General features: G+C 33.2%; 1 long non-coding RNA gene across 1 annotated transcript; it reads left to right on the top strand.

The window, feature by feature from the left end:
* Window positions 1-1,210: 1,210 nt before the first annotated feature.
* On the top strand, window positions 1,211-6,320 carry LOC143049220 (uncharacterized). The gene is made up of 3 exons (XR_012970133.1): window positions 1,211-1,340; window positions 3,318-4,529; window positions 5,911-6,320. It is a non-coding gene; the product is annotated as an uncharacterized LOC143049220 (long non-coding RNA).
* Window positions 6,321-6,627: the final 307 nt, after the last annotated feature.

A 6,627-nucleotide genomic window follows, 5' to 3' on the forward strand; every position in this document is an offset into this window, starting at 1 on the left:
TCCTAAATGATGGGCGTTTGAAATATATCAGGGGTGGTGTTCTCGAAGCTATCTTAGGATTAGGACGTGTCCTAAGTCTATCTTATGACAAGTCTTTACCCTAAGTCGTGTTCTCGAAGCTCTCTTAACTTATGATATATCTCATTTATCGTCCTAACTGTAGGACACCCAATAGGGTTTCTTATGAGCATCCTATCTTCATCCTAGTGTAATAAAGTTTGGATTTCGCTTTTTGCTCATTATTTTACGTGAAAATGAACATGAAATGAAACGCACCATCGGTTATCAACTCGTATATAAAGAAATTGTGCATGATTTTAAACTTTGAACTTCGTGTTTCACGATACGATTACACTACAAATTTAATTCTCATTTCAAAACAAATTGTTTTCCAGTTTAAATAACAATCTTTTTTTTTTATATAATTACATTGGTAATTATGCATTTAATTCTGTACATGTTATTATACAATTCGTAAACAATTTTATTAAATAATTTCGTAATTAATAAATGTTTTATCAAAAAATATCTTTAACGATTTAAAATTTCGACTTAGGATATCTTTAGGACGCCCTAACATAAGATTCGTCTGAGATAGCTTCGAGACACAACTTAAGAGTGTCCTAAGTTGATCTTAAGTTCATCCTAAAATTGGTCTAAGATGTGTCTTAGGGCGAATCTTAGGATACTTTCGAGAACACCCCCCCCCCCAGAACTGTCCATGTTTTATAATTCTTCAACTAAATTTTTGCAAACCATTATCAGAGTTACATATAATATTTTTTGTAGTAATCTATTATATGACATCTGAGTTTTTTTAACATGGTTATATGTGCACAGTTCTTTTAAAATTCTTTAATAAAAGTTCGTCTAAATACTTAAGTTACGATCAATTTTCAAAAGTTACGACCATCTTGTTTCGGTTACAACCATTATGCAAAACACTGACTAGGTCAATTTTATCATCGGAATGTAATTCAGGGTCCCCTTACGAATTTATGTGTCTGACTGTCCCTCTGGTATCTTTCGTCCCTCTTTTGCGTTCGTTTGTATCTTTTTTGGAAAAATGTAAGAAAGCTCTATGATGACGAACAATTAGCATAAAATGGCGACCTCTTAGCATAGAATAACAGATTATCAGCATTAAATGACAAAGTATCAGATTCAGCGTTATATGCATTTAAAAGAAGTTTCTTATTAAAAAGAAGGTACAAGTTTTGGAGGACAGGCAGATGGTAGCAGCATTAAATTACCATCTAGTCCAGAAGGAGACAAACCAAAGAAGCGTTTTCGAAGGAACCAATTAGAAGGGAAAACAGTGTCAAAGAAACATAAGAAAGGTACTATAAAGTAAAATAATAAAATACTGAACTCCGAGGAAATTTCAAAATGGAAAATTCCTCATCAAATGGCAAAATAAAAACCTCAAACAAATCAAACGAATGGATAACAACACCATATTCCTAACTTGGCACAGGCATTTTCTTATATAGAAAATGGTGGATTGAACCTGGTTTTATAGCTAGCTAAATATCTCACGTGTATGTGTTATTTTAAAGAAAATGGTATATACTATTCTTTTTTTAGTGTTTTGTGGGTGTTTGATGAATACAAACAATTTTTTAAATCGCCTATCTTGTTGAAATATCTTCACATTTCGTCGCAAATCACTCTCCATAGATCTGTCAACTAGACCCTCTAAACGGGACTTGGCCTATGAATATCGATTGTCTCGACTTCTTGAAAACGAATTGATGGAATTCCAATAAACTTGCAATGATACATGGGATATGTAGTTCTGCACCTGCTTATTTACTTTTAATCTGAATACATTCATACAATATAATATATAACATCAACATTATGTACATTATTTTCAACATGTCAATTGTATGTGTTTGTTGCCGCTGTACATTAAATTCTACCTTGTAACATTATCCTGGCTGCAAGCTAATTATATTTGAGCTTACTCCTAAATTTAGCGTGTATATATAGCAGTGTAAAATATATGTATCAACAACATTGTACTTTGAGGCTAACACAACATTCATTGTGACACCATGGATTCAGTATTCCTTCTGTACTAATACTTAGAACTAATATCAATGATGAAACGCAATATATGATCGTCATGTAATCGATAAAAAATAAAAACAACTCGTTAACAACTACATAACTCTGAAGCGCATTTCTAGATTGACCTTCAGCAGGAACGATCAAAAGCCAAATATTTGAAGGCCAATAATTTATAAGAACTGCAATAGTAGATCAAAAAATAAAGATGATTGTTCAAAATTGTACGTTAATCATTTCATCTGCCGACATGATTGCAGATAATATAAAGTCGTTAATAAAACAAAAAATATCTAAAAACAAATATGAGGGAATACACGTGTATTCAACAATTGTATGCATTAACATACAATAAGTACTATATTAATACTCAAACCTAACATATTTGGCCTACTGCGAGTTGATCAGTTTTCAATGTTACTCCTAAATGATGGGCGTTTTGAATACATCAGAATTGTCTATGTTTTATAATTGTTTAAATTAATTTCTGCAAACCATTATCAGAGTAACATATACTATTTTTTGTAGTAAACTATAATATGGCATCTAAGTTTATTAACATGGTTATATGTGCACAGTACTTTAAAAGTTCGTCTAAATACTTGAGTTACGATCATCGTTAACAAAAAAACGACCATCTTGTGTCGGTTACAACCATTATCCAAAACACTGACTTGGTCAATTTTATCATCGGAATGTAATGCAGGGTCCCATTACGTTCCTTTGTATCTATTTTGGCAAAATGTAAGAAAGCTCTATGATGAAGAACAATTAGCATAAAATGACGACCTCTTAGCATAGAATAACAGAGTATCAGCATTAAATGACAAAGTATTATCGTAAATAACAAAGTACCATCATATTACAACAAAATATTAGCACTAAAAGAAGACCAATCGACAAAGCATAAAATGCCACACCAAAAACATCTATGGCTTTCAATAGATCTCCATAACAACTGCATAGAACTCTTCATACATGTGAGCATAATTTGTTTTTGGTTCTGTCTCAAACCAATATTCTAAAACATAACATTTTGAATTTTTAACCTTCATGCCTAAACCAATAATGTTTGGACATTTATAAGGAGAAAATTGAGAATATTTGTTTTATTTTGAAAATATTTATTAGCTATTAAATATTTCACTCCCTCGTGTCTTTGTCATGTCATTGCATAACTGAAATATTCAAAGTAATGAAAAAGATCATTCATCACGATTCCATTCATCAAATTGCTCTTGCAGGTACAAGTTACAAATGCCAAGACTTATCATTTAAAAACAAACTACTGCTGGCAATCCAAGATGAGAATGAAGATACGTGCAAAAATCTAATGGCCAATTCTCAGGTAGAAGAAGTTTTGAAAGTTCTTTTTGCAGCTTTCAAGAAAGCTTTGTCAACAAATAATGATGGAATTAAAAAAGAAGTTTTCTCTAAAATAGCAAAGTATTCGGCAGATATTATTAAGAAATTTCGAAAATCTACAAATAGCATTCCGGAAAATGCCATCATTTGGATGGGAACACACTGTACCTGCGATAAGACAAATATCAAGAGATATAAAGATTTACCATGTTTAAACACACTACCAGAAATAGTTGTTGAAATGAACGAAAGTGGAGCTAAATTTGATGCATCCGAAGAATTCTTTGGCTTTTCGGTTAGAGTTATAAATTTAACTACAGACAAATCTGAAGATAATGAAGCGAAAACAGTACTCAAGGAGGCAGTAGGAAAATCAAATGGGTGTATTGTAAAACACGAAATACATGCAAGTATAGCCAAACATCTCTTTAACCGCCATAGTAATCTAACGATGGTCTGTCCGTCAAAATGGAAGTCTACAGGATTTAATCAGAAACAGAAACATAAAGTAGATAAAATTGACTGTATAAATTTATTCTGTAAAACAAAAGGTATCGTTCCAATAGGGGAGCACCATTTCCCACAAAAAATTCAAGGTTTCCCGACAGATGTGTTAAATGGAACTTCTTACCTTACAGGTAAATTGAAAATAGGAGATACGATTAACAATAGTTATGGAACTGGAACACTGGGCGGATTCGTGAAATATTACGGTACGGATACTTTTCTAACTTGCGCTCATGTAATATTTGGGAAAGACAATTTACTCGATCTTGAGAAAGAGAAAATTCATTTTATGTGTCGAAAGATGAGAAACAATGGATCAGAGCCGGTCGAATGCATCCTAATACGCCATGCATTGAAATTCGATACAGTAAATGAGTATAATACATCGACAGAAATAGAGGAAATGGATATTGAAGAGCCAAACGAATTGCCACAATCTCAACAAACAAATGTCCCGGAAACAAGTGTTGACGCTGCGCTGCTTCTAATTCAAATCCCAACAGACATGTCAAATACGATGGTTAATTTAAAACTTGTATTGAACGATACAGTGTCATCAACAAGACGAAATCTGAAACGTATGGGTTGGTACATTATTATTTCATCTCTTTCTTTTATTTAAGTGCCATCTCGCTACTTCATAGTATTGTTTCTATACTGCCGAAATGAATTACAGATAAACGAGAACATAACAAGGAAAAAAAAACCGAATCACCAATAAAAGCTGCACAGTACAACACACCACACTGACCATGAGAATATTTGAGGTTTACGATAAAAAAAAAAATACTACATTTAAACAAGAACGAACAAGACATGGTCAACATTAAATAATTGAGATGTTGATAATATGTCAATCCGAAAGCAGGCAAAATACTTATAAAGTACGACATATATCAGTCAATGTTATGTCGAATATATAATTAAGACATAAACTTTTACATACAAACAATTCACTTTTTTATCTTTATGTCGTCTGAAAAACTAATATCAACCAAACATGATAGTTAAAATGTAAGGAATATTCTATTTCTAAATATGAATCCGCTACTATGAAAGACATGTTCAATTTACAAAAAATCCTGCCCTCTGAACCTACAGATTGAAAAACATCTATACAAAATAAATCAAAAACCAGACACTGGGCACAACCGGTCTCCGATCGGCAGTTAACCCTTGTCAAAGCCGGACGTTCGTTTGGTTGTGCGGGATGTACAAGTACGCAGCCACGTCGATCAGAATGAGGACGTTAAATCCGATACATTGTTTTGAAAGAGTGCCATGCTCTTTGCACGTTAAGAAACCGTGTTACATATATTTGAGGGTGGGCGTATATATCCTATTGCAAGACTAATCTGACCCTTTCCAATATACTCGCAATTACCAGTGGCAGACCAAATAGCCGCAATCTTTAACCAGAACGACCTTAATCCAGAGACTTACCTAATGTGTATATTGTGAATTTGTTCTCGTCCTGAACACATATGAATTATTTGTCATTGGACGTGAGACAACCAACAATGCATCAATCAATCGTAAACTGGGAGATCAAGATGACGGCATAAATGTCACACTATTCGTGTTTTTGTCATATGTTCAGCTAGTCTGATGTTAACACTTAGATTAGAGTTAAACATACTGTAAGATGGTTTTCATTTTAGAGATATTCTAATAATATTCAACTATTCTTCCTCTAAAATGAAAATCATCTTACAGTATGTCTAACTCTATTGGTACACACATTTAGGATGACAAAAGTTACAAAAATTCGCATTTGAGTTCGTACCTTAGAACCATGACAGCATATAATATGTATCATGATAAAAAAAAAAGGATCAACATATTTAACATCAAAAAGAAATATCATAAAAGTACCTCATTAAAAAACGTTTTGTTTCATGGAGGTCAATGATTTTGTGTTTAACAGTACATTATTAAATCTTAATCCTTTTCATTTACTTTCAGGAATAAAATCAATTTATTTGAATGAAAACGCGCTGCCCAATCCTGATGTTGTACAAAGTAAAGCTCTTTCTCTATCAGCAATTACCGGGGAACAAAGGGGAAATATTCAAACGAAAAAGGTCAAAGAGCTTGTGATACGCTATTCAACGCATGTTAGATTGCCGAACAACATACAAATGTATAACCAACTAACCATTGAGAATATGGACTTTCAACCTGGCGATTCTGGCACATGCATATATGCAATATGCCCCCGACATAAGGATTCGGGTTGCATAGGTATGTTTATCGGAAAAGCAACATCCGGTCAATTAGTGGTGACGCCAATGGATGAGATACTCAAAACTTTAGGAGTGGATTAATTGCAATACTGTCGGAAAGAAATGAAGGTTTTTTTTTTTGTTCTTATTGAGGACAATAGAACACTATGAAAGTTGTATGATTGGTTTGTTTTTCAAATATTCTTAAAAGAGGGACGAAAGATACCAAAGGGACAGTCAAACTCATAAATCTAAAACAAACTGACAACGCCATGGCTAAAAATGAAAAAGACAAACAGAAAAACAATAGTACACATGACACAACATAGAAAACTAAAGAATAAACAACACGAACCCCACAAAAAACTAGGGGTGATCTCAGGTGCTCCGGAAGGGTAAGCAGATCCTGCTCCACATGTGGCACCCGTCGTGTTACTTATGTGATTACAAATCCGGT

Source organism: Mytilus galloprovincialis, chromosome 10 (genome assembly GCF_965363235.1).
Source record: "Mytilus galloprovincialis chromosome 10, xbMytGall1.hap1.1, whole genome shotgun sequence".
Lineage (NCBI taxonomy): Eukaryota > Metazoa > Mollusca > Bivalvia > Mytilida > Mytilidae > Mytilus > Mytilus galloprovincialis.